Below are 16,183 nucleotides of genomic sequence, written 5' to 3' on the forward strand. Positions count from 1 at the left end.
ATTTGGTCCGGTAACATTTGGAAAGTGTAGAAGAAGTTTTAATTCCCATTCAAGTCAGCCGGGCGTTAAACAGGAAGTTACCTGCTCGACCTATGGAAGTCTCTGCACAATACAGAAGTTATGCAGAAGATCCGGGTAATCCAACACCCATGAAGTCAAACATTTTTGGCTTCATGCATCACTGAGCAGCTTTGAGAAATGAATGGGTTTCATTCTCCGACGCTGCATCCAGATTTTTCCCTTATTAGACCCTTGGGCATCGCTCACCGTGTTTCTGCATCAGCTCTGTCTGTGTTTTTGCAACCATGGCCATGCTGGGGCCGTGGCCGAGGGAGGTTACTGTATAGTTGTGACATCACAACATAAAGCAACTAGACCTGCTTTATAATTAAATATAATTATAACAATATAGGACCTGTAATGGTTTACCATCCCTGTGAGACCAATCACAAACCCTGTGACAAGATCATTGCCAAGTTCCCAGGATATTACAGAAAGTCCTGAAAACTGCAATGTACAAAAGTTTGTACACAGTTCCGCAACTAAACTTTTCCCATCTCTGTTCAGCTCTACTTCACTGGTGTTTCACTCAGAGCTGCGAGGTCCCATTTAAGTGTAATGGTGTAAAATGTTGAGCCAGAAAAATAATCGTGCACACATACACCCTCTTCCCATCAACTCTTTGCCGTGCCAGGCAGACTAAATCAAACAGGATTAGATGGACAGGACATATTAATCCAGTCCAGACGGTGAAAGGCTAAATCCATCATAAGGATTAGTTATGAAAAATCATATTTACCCAAACCCAATCAGTCCAATCTATGGCTCGGGCAGCGGAAAAATAAATCTGTCTTCCAGACGAGAAATAAATATGTAGAACCTGATTTCAGCCGCCTGAAATTTACTGACGCCACTTTCCTGTAGCCCTGAAAACCTTTACTTCACCAGTAGCTTGGAAGAAGCATTTAAACTGCAAACTATGAAGTCCTGATAACTTCCAAATCTCAATTAGTCCTGAATGTACTCATCGATGCATATTCAATCACATGTTAAAACACAAAAGCTGCAGCTGTTGAACTTCAGCAACATTTTCTCTGTTTCGGAGGATGTTTGATCAACATGCAGCAAGAAGCTCATGTAAATAATAGAGTTGATCTTTGAGACCTGAAGAGCTTAACATATTCCACACTCACAGGATAATTACTGATATCGACAGGCAGCTTTGAAGACTTTAAAACTGATATAATAAATGATAATATTTGAAATGGGTCGGATTACTATGTCCAAAGTGAGAGGGGTCACTTGTGGAGATGAACTCTCAGAGATTATCATCTGACCTTGCAGCGCCTCTCAGATCTACTGAGATTATTGTTTAGTTTTACGGCTCAACCTTTAACGTTTTGGTTCATTTGACTGCCCTCCAGGCAGCAGGCCAGCAGACTCTAAAAGCCAGGGTTCAGTGAGTGCAAGTACAAGTATCATCCAGGTGAAATGTGTCAATATTCGTACTCGTGATGAAGGAAAATCCTCTTCTGGTTTATTAAAAACTTTCTGAAGCTCAATTCAGAGGCAGTTCTCTAAATAGTTTTCTAACAAACAATGAATATAGCAACTTCTGATCAACCTGCATCAATTTCAGGTTTAAATTAGAAACGTCATGTTAGTCCTTTCCAATTCGAGGACGTATACGTGATATTTTAGTTGGCTGAACAGCTGAACAAACCCACCGTACACTCCCTGCTCAGAACCAAACAGCAGCTAGCTGGTGAATGAACATTTAGCAGCTGAAGGATCAAACATTTCTCTCAGGTGTTGGTGGAGACCAAAACGTAGCTAAAAGAGTGAATATTGGTCCTAAAATCATCAGATGGAAACAAACACGACTTCAAAGTTGCTCCAATGTCTGCTGAAGTTCCCATGAAGTCAAAATTGATGGTTTTTCCATGTAGAAAAAGTCTTGTAGATGTAGTCTTTTTCTCTTATATCTCACCTATACACCACTAGCAACTTTAAGTTTAAATAAATAAAAATTAACGTAGCACTTTCTGCATCCTGCTCACGGAAATTCAATCGTTATCATATTGATATACTGCCCTGTCCTTCTTGCAGGACAAAGAACATCTTATTTTCTGCCCATTTGTGAGACGCTGTGACGTCAAATGTTAAATCTCTATATATCAGGTTGTTATAAAAGTATTTATGCCCTCTAGTGGCCAAAAAATGTGCCACTTGAATGTCTCTGCAATCCCTACCAAAGCTCCACAGCTTCAAAAAGCCAGAAACCTGTCTAAAAACATCTGGTGAGCCGAGAAGTTTCCGAACTCAACAACCGTATTTATTCAATTTAGTACTAAATGTTTATCCGTAAAAGATATCGTAACTGTTACTCGTCTAAATGTCTCCCATCTCCCACACCATCAAAACCCAATCACGACTTTAATCTGCTGCTCGAGCCTCACTTTGTTTTCCCTCTCTGACACTAACAGTGTGTCCGTCAGCGTAACTGTCTGTATTCAGATCGGCTCTCCATCATCGTTTCCTCAGACTGATAGTTTATAAAAAGGGAGACGGCGTCGAGGCTGCGCCAATACAAACACAATCTAACATGCAGGAAAAGGGAATGCAAATTCACCTGGGAAGACAGAGTGTGTGTGTGTGTGTGTGTGTGTGTGTGTGTGTGTGAGAGAGTGTATTGACTCTCACAGTGAGGGGTGTGTCTGGTGTTGTATTTCCAATCCCTAGTCTGAATAGAGAGTCCGAGAACACACTTGACCGCCATAATGAGGTACTCTCACTCTAAAGATACTCTGTGTGTGTGTGTGTGTGTGTGTGTGTGTGTGTGTGTGTGTGTGTGTGTGTCTGCGAGTGTGTAAACAGACTGAACCCAGGGCTTTACGGGCGCCGAGGGAGGGGTGAAAGAGAGAGTGAAGAAAATGGATAAAAGTAAGAAAGACTGAAGAGCGCTGAAAGAGGAACAAGAATCCCTGGAGGTCCTCCCTCCTCCTCCTCTCCCCTTTTATTCCTCCTCTCTCGCCTGTACAAACATGTCGCTGCCCTCCTCCCCCCATCTCTCTACCTCCCCCTTCTTCATCCCCACCCCCTCTTTTCAACTGCCCTCTTTATCTCTCTTCTTCCTCCTCATCTTTCTCGCCACTGAAACACAAAACCCTTGTAATCCTCATGATCCAGGCCTGTCCAGAGGGGAAGGGAAGAGACGCGAGCTCGAGAGTCTGAAGGGGAAGAGAGGGGATGAGCAGAAAGTGAATGAGAAGAGAAGATTATATGGTTTTTTTTAAAGTATTTTCAACAAAACATCCCAGCTTTTTAAATTATTACATAACTTCAGAAGACAGATAAGATTTAAACTATTTCTATAAACAAGAGAGACGACTCTCAGCTATTGTTTATTTCTCTTTTTGAAATTTGAGATTTCCTCAGCTTTTGGTTCTTAAACAAGAAAAGACACTAAAATACGTTAAAATCAAACCACGGCTTGTTTCCAGGAGACGATAAAGGTGCAATAAACGCCTCCAAAACCTACAAATCTCCATCACTGAGCAAAGCAATCCCTCTGTTTTCTCATGCCTTCTGCTCAGAGCTGAAATAAATCAGTTTTATGATGTGTCAACCTCATGGTTTAGCTTTGGTTAGATTTAGGCACAAACACAACCCTGTTAGGTTTTATGGAAACATCTTGGTTTCGTTTTAAAAGAAGTTCTTTGTTTATCAAGGTTGCAGTTATAAAAACATGGTGAAGTATCAGGAAAACTAGAATTGGCACTCATTTATTGAGGTTGTAAATGTAAGATTTCAGTCCCGGTTGCTTTGGCGACACCTCTGGTGACCAGTGGTAACAGCAAATGTGGTTTAATACTTGAGGTGGCATAACTCTGGGGGCAACAAAACACATTGCTGTTGTTTCAATAAAGAAGTCAGGCAATAATTCACCTTCTTACAGCAATCTGTGAGTCTGTAAACAGCAGGGCACAGTGGAAAGAGTTAGTTACCTCACTGAGAAGTTGCAAAACTCTTCATCTAACAGCTCAGAGTGGCCGCAAGTGATCCTCCTTCAAAAAATGCAGAAAATGACTCTTGTTCTGTAGACACATTTTTCCAATTAATGATAGCGGTAAGTGCCGGGCTTACTAACCCGAACCCTGACGCACATTGCACCTCCTGTGACTATTTTGTAATAAAAACAGGGTTACTCCGATATCGACACACCAGTATGAGAAATGCCTCTGATACCGCCTAAAATGTTGTAATCAGTATCTCTGATTAGTAAGTGTACAAGTCTCTATTCCAATTCAATGCATCATCATTTTTTTATTAGAAACAGGACCCTGCTACTTCCCAGCAGCTCTAACAGATTTGTGTCAAGTTATCAAGATCTGTTTAATGTGAAGCTGCAGCTGTAGGAAATGTTCAGTTTGCATTTAAGTCTGGTGTTTTGCTGATCAATCTTTATATCCACCCTGTCATCCAACATTGAGCCTATCGCTCTTTGATAAAAGGGCTTTGACACTTAAGCATGATGATAGCTGTTTTCGAGTACTTGCTGAAACGACTAGGTTTTGGTCTAAAAACCTAATCATTAAAGCTTTTATACTGAAGGTGCAAGTGCAAAGAGCAAGGTGCTCATTTATTATTTATTTTATTCAACCAGGTTTTTGCAGTCAAAAGTTCAACTCAACTGAACTTTGAACAGACTTGAGATATTCTGACCTGCTGGGTCTGGGTCTCTCTACACTCCTATCAGGACATGCTCGCTTACAACAAATTTAAGCCTTTTATTGTGATGTAGCTTCAGCTTCCTGTAGCCTTAGTCCCCGAGGTTAACAACGGCAAGCTACAAAAACAAGACAAAACACAGTAATCTGAGTATTCAAAGATTATTTCAAGGTAAGTAACAGCTTTTGTAGAAACCAATTTGGACCGTGGATGTTTGTGTTGTTTGAAGATTTTATCAGCCATATTGTAAAGACTTGACCAGCGAGATACAAGGTAGTAATATAGGTCAAGAAATGCATGTTTTATTCAACACAAGTACACAAGTGTAGGCCTCTTCACATTTTTACATTACAGGCCGGCCACCATTTTGAATCTGGGTGAACGTGTAGAAGGTCAAGCTGATGGAAGCAGAGCAGTCAGATGCATCTTTACTCAGAGTTTCATCAGAATTTAACATAATTGAACTCCTGGCTTGTTTTAGGATTCAGGAGCCCCTGCAGCCAGAGGGAGCCGAATAAAGAAAAGTTTCTGTCCCAAGCTGCGAACTCTGCATCGATCCGTCATAGCGCACTCAGTTTTAAAAGCAGTTCAGGCCTCTTATGCAACCAGTGACACACTGTTCATCTTTAATGGAGGTCCTGCCCAAAGAGATGAAACCCGCTGATGAGCTGTGATTCAGACGGAGGAGCTGTGACGAGAACAAAGGCTCCTCTTCCTCTCTGCGAGCTTTGGTTTGCATCAGAGGAGGACCGGGAGAGTCTTTGAGCGCTGAGTCGCCGAGGAGACGGCGGATGGAGTCCACCTACTTTACTCTGCAATTTATTTCAGGGGGAAAGTGGACGGGTATTTGGCAGCAGACAAAAACCCATCAGAGCATAGCTATCAGGTGGCTTCAGGACACACACACACACACACAGTCATCTAGTCGCTGCTGATAATAAGAGTCTGTTAGCGCTCCTTTTCTCATTCCAATCTCGACGTGATTTAAAGGCAGCAAAGCGTCTCAGGCGACTCAAACTATTTACATCACATTTTCTCCCGACTCTGTGTTCAGAGCGGTGTTGGTGTGTTTCTTACACAGCCGAGCAGTCACCTCCAGGCACCAGAGCTCTGCTCGCAAACTGTGATTTCAACACCAACAGCTCACACTGCGAATACATCTTCTCCTGCTAGACAAGAACAAATACCACTTCTGGCAGTTTACAGAGTTATAGACAGTTTCTGAAAGGCTGCACTCAAAGTTCGGTTTGTTTTCTGCAGGTTACGACAAGTTAAATTAAAGACTTTTAAAGAGTCTGCAATTTATGACGTTTTCACATTTAGAGTGGCGTAACTAACTTTAGTGATGTCAGAATCTGGGAACACTTGCTTGAAACTGCTCACCTATGTCTTCATCAGTCACCAGGATATAATGTTAGCAGTTCAAACCACAGATACGTCCAAGGTTGACATTTGTACCAAACGTGGCGTATCACGTTCACATTATATGCTTATTAGCTGACTTTACATCAGGAGGTGGAGGGGACGGTGGCGTTACTACAGCCAACAAGGCTGCCAAATGACAACCAAAGTTCAAGTCACACCACTAGATATTTTTAAGGACACCCCAGGATGTTTTCAGCTTTTTTTATGCTGATCAGAAACAGCAATTTTCACAGGAAGTCGGACCATCGCCGTCTGTGATCGTGGTGACCAAAACAGGTATTTTAAGCCAAACCATGATGTTTTCCTAACCCTAACGAAGTGGTTGTTGTGCCTAAACCCTCTCTGTCTCTCTCTCAACCCAACCGGTCGAGGGCAATGGCCGCCCACCATTGAGTCCGGTTCTGCTCGAGGTTTCTGTCTGTTAAAAGCCATTTTTTTCTCGCCATTGTCGCCAGGTGCTTGCTCATGGGGGAACTGGTGGGTCTCTGTAAATAAATGAATCAAGGAGTCTGGTCTAGACCTGCTCAATTTGGAAAGTTGTGAACTGGTGCTATACAAATAAAGATTGATTGATTGAATGATTGATTGAAACACAAAACACACGAGCAACAGCCGGCAGAAAAGAAACACCACTGCTACAAATGAAACTGAGCTGGTTCAATAAGGAAATAGTGCTTCGAGCAGCAACATGTCACAAACAACAACTCCTGTCTTACGTCAACTCTGAGGGGACACACTACTTTTTTGTAGCTCTCTGGTGGGGGCCACACTGTACAGCTCTTCATTTGACAATATATATATATATATATTTGACATTTTTTGACTATTGCTGTCAGTTTTCTCTTCGCTTACTTTGAATATTGAGAGCAGAACGACTCCCAGGCAAATTCAGTGTGTGTGAAAAACCGAATCGTCATTAAACAAGTTTCTGATTCTGATTCCAAAATCCAACCATTACATCATATCAGGGACGTACTGACAGCATTTCATGGGAGCAACTGTGACAGAACAAGCATTTTCTTAAAAAAACGGCATCTCAAGACTGATAAAAGTGAATTTACGACCTAAAACACAATAATTTAAGTGTGTCGAAGAGCTTTTACAGCCTGGAGTTAGTTGTAAAAGATGTTTTAATACTTTCTCAGGACCTACAAACACCCTGATGAACAAAACACAAAAGGGAAAAGTGGGAAAATAATTGCTTCTTGTTGCACAATGCTGGAAAAGAAAAAAGGAAAAAACAAGCCCCGACTAGAAGGCAGTCGCAGCAGAGGAGCAGCGAAATGGTTTAATTCAAAATGATGACAGTGAATGATTCAGGAGATCAAAATGATCCAGGAGATTAAAAATCCAGCCGGTAGCGAATACGGGGGTGAGGAGGGGAGATAGTAGGGAGGAAGAAACCTTCAGAAAATAGTTTCATTATCTCACTCAATCCTTCCTCAAGCTTGTGGAAAATGTTTGAATAGTTGAAAAGAAGAAGTGCACTCTTGTTCACATGCAGACGCACGCGCGCACACACACACACACACACACATGCATACACACACACACACATGCGCACATACATACACAGATGTAGCTCTAAGGGAAGATAATCTTTAGAGAATAATTTTATTCTTCCATTAAATCCTCCCAGATGCTTCCGAAGAATATCTGAATGGGGCAGAAAAAACACACCACAGGCTGGCGGCATTCACGCTTCCCCATGAAAAAAACGAAACACTCATTTGTCACGGGCCACAGCCTCGTCACACACACACACACACACATGAACACACACATGAACACACACTGCAGGAGTTAGGAAGTTGTCTGAAAAGGACGATCGCAGCTCTGACAGACAGACGTGTGTGTTTGTAATTATCCCGAAGCTTTTCATGTCACTTCACTTGATTTGTCTATGCTCTTTCATTATATGGCCCTGTGTGTGAGTGTGTGTGTGAGTATGTGTGTGTGTGTGTGTGTGTGAGTATGTGTGTGTGCGTGTGTGTGTGTGTGTGTGAGTGTGTGTGTGTGTGTGCTCCCACTCTCTCTGTGCTGTGACATCCTAGTTCATTAATTTTGACGGTGCTGTATAAACTTTAAACTCTTCACGACTCCCATGTGGCTCAAAACGCCCCCATGCAGATCATCAAACCAAACAGTTACCCCACAGTGTGTGTGTGTGTGTGTGTGTAAAACTATGACCACCACCATGCAGGCAATATCCAAACGCAAAATAATCATCAAGGCCGACAATTTTTTTAATAATTAATCAAGTCAATCAAGAAATCAAAGGTAGCTACAAAAACGCAGGGGGCAGCATATATAATGCTGCTCTTTGCAAGCTATCCTTGGCTGTAGCTAGCTATGTTAGCTAATTAGCTGGATCACCAGGAGTCACCATGGGTGACAGGGCCCAGACTCAACTTGATTTGGCAGCCTAACATGAGTGTGAACACGGCTGGATACTGAACAGAAGCTGAACAGTCCAACAGATTCCAGTTTAAAGACCGGGGATAAAGGAAGGAGGCGATTTACAGCAGCTCTGATCAGGGCTGTCTGTTCACTGATGGTCTCGTTTGCTGTTACAGGTCATTTATTATCATCAGAAGAATCAAGAGACTGTTTCATAAACACTTAAAAGTTCCTTGTAGTCACTTTAATATGTAAATGTAAATGTAAATGTTCTTTATTTATACAGCCCTTTACGACAATCCTTGCGGTGTACCAAAGTGCTTTACAACAAGTAATAAATAAAAATAAAAATAAAAACAATAAAGACAATAAAATACAGTAAAAATCAAAATAAGATAAAGTAAGATAAAAGTGTCATCATGCTACTGGGTATTAAAAGCCATCCTGAATAAATAAGTTTTTAGCCGAGATTTGAAGAGGCCCAGGTCGGAAGTGAGACGCATCTCAGCGGGGAGCTTATTCCAGAGCCTGGGGGCAGCAACAGAGAAGGCTCGGTCACCCCAGTGTTTATATTTTGACCCGGGCACTTCCAGCAAGAGTTGATTGTTTGACCTCAGAGCTCTGCCAGAATTTCGGACAATTAAAAGCTCAGATAAATATGATGGGGCGAGGCCATTAAGAGCTTTAAAAACAAACAATAAAAGTTTAAAATCAATTCTATAAGAAACAGGAAGCCAATGAAGGGAGTTAAGAACAGGAGTGATGTGCATACGTCTGTTAGTGTTAGTTAAAAGACGGGCAGCAGCGTTTTGAACTAGTTGAAGGCGACTAAGAGCAGATTGTGAGACGCCAACATAAAGTGCATTGCAGTAGTCTAGCCTTGAATTTATTAGAGCATGGATGGCTTTTTCCAGATCGTGATGGCTTAAAAACATTTTAACCTTGGTCAGGAGACGTAGCTGGAAGAAACTAGTCCTGACAACATTGTTGATCTGTTTGTCGAACCTCAGATCATTGTCAAAGATCACTCCAAGATTTCTGACAGTGGAAGAGATATAAAATATAAATATGATATAGAAACAAAGAAAACATTATTATTTTATCTTGTTTGACGATTTTATCATTTGATCAGAACTGTTGACGATTAATAGTTGAGTACTAAGTAAAGTCGAGCCAAACTCCTAACTTGCGCTCTCTGACTCAACGTACAGTCCTCTCATGTGTCACCTAAATGTCACCGTTTACTGGTCACATCACATTAAGAAAACAAATCCAACGAGATGACAAGCGTCTCCTGTAGCACTCCTCACACCGCCTGATACACAAAGGTCAGCCAATCTCTGAAGTCTAACAGGATAATTAACAACCTGCCAATCAAACATCAAAGACGACACCCAGGAGAGAAAGCAGTCCGACCAACACGACCACAAGCGGGCCGAACTCCACATAATGCGCACAAACTTAATGAACTCCCAGAGGAATAACAACTTGGACTAAAGACAAGACTTTCTTTTCTTTCTCCCCGTTAATGCCCAGTTTGTCAAACCATTAAAGTCTATTTTTAGGACACTTAAGCCTCTCCAAACGTTGACGTGATGTAGCGAAGAATGTGATGAGTCACACACAAAAAACACAAAAATAAATCTGCGTTTCTGTGACAGAGGAGAGACGACACTTATCACTGAGTGCATCGCTGGGAGTCAATAAAGCTGCACAGAGATCTGGTCCATATGTGGAAGACAATAAAACCTCAACCTGTTGCTGCAGACACACACACAGACACACACATATTCACACACAAACACACACTCAGAGTCCATTTTAGAAGTAAGGAACGAGGAGAATAATGGAGAAAGAGGCTGTGGAGAGCAGTGAAGTAAGCTGTTTAAGCCATCAGAGGCAGGGAGGATCCCCGCTGTTGTCCATAAAAGCTTAAATGTAGCAGACAGCTTAGAGAGCCTGCTTCAGTACTTCGCCTCCTCCCATCCTGCTCTTCACTTTTCACTTCTTCTTCTTCTTCTTCTTCTCCTCCTCTGCGAGCCTGCCAGCATTTCAGAGTTCATGTATAATATAAAATGAGCTGCAGGTACTCCTGATTCAGCGACTTCTGTGATGGAAAAAAAAAGGAATCAAAGGAGCGAAACAGTCGAGTCTGGCTGGGTAACAACAAAGCGCTGCTGTGGACCGTGTGCACGAGTTGAAAGTAAACATATTCAGCGACATCCCCCCCAAAAAGAAATCTACGCCTCGGGACGACCACGGACCGGCGCTTATCAGCAAAAAGAAAGAAAAGAAGTAAGAAGAAACAGCAGTTTATTACTGTCACATATGCACGAATGATGAAGTGACGATTAATCACATGTGACTGACGGATCCCTGCAGGTCAAACATGAGCTGATTATGGGAAGGGAAGCTGTCACAAACAGTAAACACGGCTCTCACACCACAGATAATCCAGCTGCTGCGTGTGATGACTTTTATGTTTTCTAGTTTCTCTGTGAGACGAGAAGAGAGCTGCAGCGACGGAGGAAGTTTCTGCTCTTTTTTTTGCTTCATTAACTCGGTGGAAAAGCACTCAAAGATGCTTCAGTGTGAAGTGAGAAAAACAAACGAGCAGAACTTTTATTTGAGGTTTTGTTTCCAACACTAGAAAAAAAAAAACTGATGGAAGCAAAAGTCCCAGTTTTTCGGTAATTACCAGCAGATACTTAAAAGGGAGGTGACAATAAATGTGTTTCGTTTAGTCGTCACCAACGTAAGAAGACGTAAGAAGACGTAAACAGACAGAGAGGGAGGCTGGAACGGGGAGAAAAGGCGTGTTAGTGTCTCGTATCTGCAGAGAGTTTCTTATGTTCTCACTTTGTTGCTGCTCGGGACGCTTTACCAACCCAAAATGTGGCTATTTGACGTCCTGGGAATGAGACTCAACAATCAACCATCTTTGTGGTGCGTTCAGGAACAGCTGGGACAAATCCTACTCATTGAAGAATGAGCTCACTACACTGGATTTGGTTACAAAAATGTGATGATGATGAGATGCAACATTATGATTCTGACTGTGCCAAAGATAAAAGATAAAAAATGCCAGAAGCACAGTTCAACATTTTATTCCGACCGAGCAGAGCAGAGCTGGTCCGAAGGCTACAGAAGACCAGGAGGGCACCGGATGGCAGGGAAATGAAAGAGGAGGTCTTGACTCTGAGGTGCCCTTGAGCAAGAGCAAGAGCAAGAGCAAGAGCAAGAGCAAGAGCTCCAGAACACCAGAACTTCTCCGGATCAAATACTCTGTGAGTTGACAGTCGGACACTGTGTGTTGTTTGAGCCCTAAATGGTAAGTTTGACTGGAGAAGTGGGACAAATTTCTGCCGATCAGTCGTCTGTTGAGGTGAAGACGGAGGGAGGAGCTGACACTCGATTAATCATCTGATTGATCAACGATTTGTCTTTAATTTCCACGGTCTGATTTCCTTCATAGCTTCTGGTAAAAAAAATCCTGAGAGACCATGTTAGCTGCACCTTCCAGACATCTGCCCTTCCTTATTCCCTTACTTCCTCAATTCCTTCCTCCCTTCCTACTTCACTTCTTTCTTTATTCCCTTCCTTCCTTCCCTTCTTTATTTCTTTCTTTCCTACAATCCTTCTTCATTTTCTTCTACTTCCTTTCTTCCCTCCTTACTTGATCTCTGCCCTTCCTTATCCCTTCCTTCTTCATTTCTTTCTTTCCCTTCTCTTTCTCCCTCATTTTCTTACTTATTTCCTTCCTTCCTTCTTAATTTCTTTCTTTCCTACCTTCCTCATTGCCTTTCCTTTCCTTTCCTTTCCTTTCCTTTCCTTTCCTTCCCAGTCAGCAGTCAGGGTGATAGATACATTTATACTTAGATATTTCTTAACAAACTCAAGAAAACTTGAAATGACTGAACATGTTCAGACACGTGTGAGATGCTACAAAGCCAGAACATGTTTACATCTCATGACAGTAAATTATGCCTCCTTGAACACAGTTCAGGTGTTGGAGCAGATTCTCTGAAGGAAACTTTGCAGCAGAGCCAAGAATCGCTCAGAACAACGACGAAACCAGAACCAGATGTTCCTGCGACAGAGAAGAAGAATAAAAAAAGGTCTGATAGCAGCTGCAGCGAAAGAGAAATTCCTGCATAAAAACTTCAAAAGCAAATTGATAACATGCATCTGTGGAAGTTCACTACAATGAGCATTTAGCAAATAAACAAAGGAGCCGACCAACTTTTCTTCTTCTTTGGTCCCATCCCAGTTCAGCTCGGAGCAGCTGGAAGAAAAGAGTCCAAAGCGTTTCCAGCATGTGAAGAGACAGAAGCCACACTCTGCTGGCTAACACAGAAAAGAAAATAGTAGAAACCACACATGAGCATCCATTCACCCACGCCCTGCAAACACACACAACAACACACACACACACACACACACACACACACACACACACACACACTCGATACTGGCAACAGTCCTGAAGCTATTCACTCACACCACACACACATAAACACACCACAGAACCAGTTGGCAGCTGATAAAAGTCCGATCCAAGTCATCAACTCCGACTTCTAAAGTCTCTCCAGCTTTCTCACAAACTTTTTCCCTCCTTCACTTCACTTCTTCTTCTTCTTCTTCTTCTTTTTCTCTCCATTTTTTCTTCTTTTGTGCAGCTTTTTGTGCTTTCATCCTTCTTGGCGTCTCTCCATCCATTTTAAATTTGTTCTTTCCATCCTTTCACTTTTTGTGTGTGCGCACTGGTCCTCCACTTTTCATTTATCATTACCCAAGAACCAAGACTCTTTTATTCCCTAACCCTTCCTTCAGTCCTCGTTTTCTTACGTACTTCCTCATTTCTTTCTTTCCTCCTTTCCTTCCTTGCTTCCTCTCTTCCTTCTTTCCTTCCTTCCTCCCTCCCTCATTTTCTTTCTTCATCATTTCTGTCCCTCCCTTCCTTTCTTCCTTCCTCCCCTCTCTCCACTTTCTTTCTTTCCTTCCTACCTTCCTCCCTTTCTTCCTTAATTTCTCTCTTTCCTTCATACCTTCATTTTTCCCTTCCCCCTTTCATTTTTCCTTTCTTCCTTCCTTCCTTGTTTGCTTCCATCCCATCTTCTCTCTTCATTTCCTTCCTTCCTCTCATCATGTCTTATATAAGCTGCTTTCACAGTCGACCTGTATGGTTGTTTTTCTGTAGGACGGCCTGCAAATATATTTTTCAAAGGTGTTGTATCAAAGACAGAAATTCCAGTATTGTGATAAAACTGTCAATCCAGTGATAACTTACATTTCACCGAGAAGTGCAAGTTCATCACTGCACATATTAAATAAGTTGTGACAGAGATGGATATAAACTGCAGCTCGTCAGGTCGGTGGAGGCTCACAGCCGCGAGGCGGCGATTCTAATTTATTTATTACGTCTCCGAAGTATTTAACAGCTTCATTAAATAGAAACGACCACAGACTCTGCGAAACACTGTTTGCTCTTTAGATATTTAACATCGGGACAAGACATGAGCTGTCAGCAGATTCAGTCGAGAAGACGTCGATACTGACCCTCTCAGAGCCGCGTCAGTCGGACTCCAGTGAATGATTAATGTCAGGGTGAGTCTCCAGCAGACGTGTTGATATCGAGAGGAGCTTTCATCAACTCCTCCGCTTCTCACTTTTCTATTAATCTTCTTCATCACTTCATCACTTACCTCACCATGTCTGCCGCTGCTGGAGGTTTTACGTGATTCAAACACAAACACTGTGTGTGTGTCTGTGTGTGTGTGTGTGTCTGTGTGTGTCTGGCTGTCTGACTGTTGTGTTTGGATTTAGTCCCAGAATTGTATCGCTGCATGAAATGTGAGGTGTGTGGGTTTGACTGGATGCCATTTTTGTCTTCACACACACACACTCACACACACACAGATGGCGTACATCTCCCAACCGCTGCCAAAACTCAGTGTGTGTCCATCTCAGTCGTTATATATAACTGTAATCAGCTCATTAATCCATTGTCTTAATGATACAGGGAAGGAGGAGAGAAGGAAATGAGGAAGGAAGTGAGGAAGACAATAATAAAGGATGGGAATCACAACACATCCTGATACCTAAAGGACTGAACAGGTCGACTGCCAGAGACTTAAACATATGTCATCGATCCCGTTCTGTTGCAGCATACAGGACCTTTGTCACATGGACACAGTTGAGTGAGGTTTAGGCAACATCAGTCATGTAATGTTCGTGACGTAGCTGCACACTGAACACAAACAGCAGTCTCCTGGCTGAAAGTCCACCACGGCCTCCTCCCTTTGCAGACTTCTCGCTCTTGACTTCCTCCTTTGCTGCTGTGATAGTTACTACGGCCACTAGAGGTCACCACCTACGAAGAAACCTAGATTAGCGTCGTAACAAGCTTCTTGCATGGTTGACCTATGTGGTCGTTTATTTGATGAGGAAGAGTATGTTTTGGATATTTGATACCATTTTCGATACTATGGGATTGCAGAATGACTCTATGATTAACTATCGTACATTTTAAGAAACATTTGTTGCCTGCTGTAATCATTTATTAACCGACAGTAAGATTTCCTCCCCGTGGCGTCTCCAGTATCAAGTCCTTCTTCTGTCCGACTCTAAAATCTCTGCAGCTCTGCCGGTTTATATTTAGATTTTTTAGGGGGTTTTTCATTTTGGGATAGATTTCACATTTCTAGTCAAGAGTTGTAATTACACTTGAGGTTAGTGGATGAGTGTAGACAAAGGAACATATCTGAGTTAAAACGACTGCGGTTTGCTCTATTTGTTCAGGAGAGACGACGTGCAAACGCTGCTGCTGCTGCTGCTGAAAATCAAAAGCCAGCCAGAGAATAAAGAATAAAAACTGAGATGAACAAGATTTATCAGTTCACCTCCAATATGAGAGAGGAATGAATGATTTCACCCTGAGAAACTGATATCTTAGCACTCACCCACACACACACAAACACACAACTTGTATTTGCTTTCATAAGATGTGAAGGAGTGACAAGGAACAAGCTCCCATGGACGGCTGAGAAAATGGAGCAGTTTATGGGAACAAGAGCTATTTAAAAAAAACGGGATTGGACGACACAACAGAGGGGGAACGAGATATTGAGAACATGGAGGCGAGAGGGTGAAACAGTGATGGATGGAGGACAGACGGAGAAGTGTAGGACACACACACATACACACACACTGTAGTGACACGCTTTAATGTGAGTTGGCAGACTGCGAGCGGACATAAAAACCAGTCATTCAGATCAGACGACCATTTAAATCAACTGGCCACACTGGAAGGACTCACTCCAGTCCCGTATGAGTTTCCGAAGGGTCACAGCAACATATTTCACTAATTGGCATGTTTAGACGCTAATATAAACTATTTTCTCCCCCAAAAAGCTGGACTGATTCTCTGCAGGGTGCCTCTGACATAAAAAAAAAAACAATGTTTACTCATTTGGGGTTATGAAGCCTTAAATGGGCAAAATAACCCTGCAGCAGGCCGGCAGGCAGAAAACAGACTGAGGTGCTACAGCCATTACTGCAGCAGGTAATCAGTGTGTGTACTCTGTCTTCCTGTGTGTGTGTGGTAGACTTCTTCACATGCCCGAAA

At 42.3% G+C, this 16,183-nt stretch overlaps 1 protein-coding gene across 1 annotated transcript in view; it reads right to left on the minus strand.

The window, feature by feature from the left end:
* Window positions 1-16,183, minus strand: part of LOC311252453 (plexin-B2-like) — a 175,379-nt gene that overhangs the window by 84,352 nt on the left and 74,844 nt on the right. The gene's annotated exons all lie outside the window — the stretch shown is intronic.

Source organism: Pagrus pagrus (assembly GCF_965226575.1).
Source record: "Pagrus pagrus genome assembly, chromosome: 23".
Lineage (NCBI taxonomy): Eukaryota > Metazoa > Chordata > Actinopteri > Spariformes > Sparidae > Pagrus > Pagrus pagrus.